Raw genomic sequence first — 408 nt, 5'->3', positions numbered from 1 at the left:
GTTGGCGGGCGTGGTGGGCGAGGAGGAACCGGCGGGTGGAGGTGGCGCCGCGCCAGGCGCGGCGGACGGCGCGGCTGCGGAGTAGGGATTTGGGGTCGAGGCGGACGAGGATCTCCCATATCACGATCTCATCTGGGAGGTTGCCGAGGAGAGGCGTCGCTCCTTCTGCCGCGGCCTCCTCCGCCATGGTCGCCGGCTGCGGCTGGTTGGTGGTGGGTGGTGGTGGCGGCGGCGGCGGCGGCGGAGGGGGAGGTGGGAGTGACTTTTACCAATTACACGATATGTTTCTTTTGCAGGATATTCTTCTTCGAGAAGACGCAAAAACATTAGTACATATCAATGCGTTCATAGGAGAGAGAAGTGGGAGGGAGAGGGAGACTGTGTGCGCATGTGTATTATGTGTACAAC

General features: G+C 61.5%; 1 pseudogene; it reads right to left on the bottom strand.

Moving 5' to 3' along the window:
* LOC119282220 overlaps window positions 1–187 on the bottom strand; it is a 1,818-nt pseudogene extending 1,631 nt beyond the window's left edge.
* Window positions 188–408: the final 221 nt, after the last annotated feature.

The sequence above is a fragment of the Triticum dicoccoides genome, chromosome 3B (genome assembly GCF_002162155.2).
Source record: "Triticum dicoccoides isolate Atlit2015 ecotype Zavitan chromosome 3B, WEW_v2.0, whole genome shotgun sequence".
Classification (NCBI taxonomy): domain Eukaryota; kingdom Viridiplantae; phylum Streptophyta; class Magnoliopsida; order Poales; family Poaceae; genus Triticum; species Triticum dicoccoides.
The sequence above is the reverse complement of the archived record's forward strand: the minus strand, read 5'-3'. Positions and strand labels throughout refer to the sequence as shown.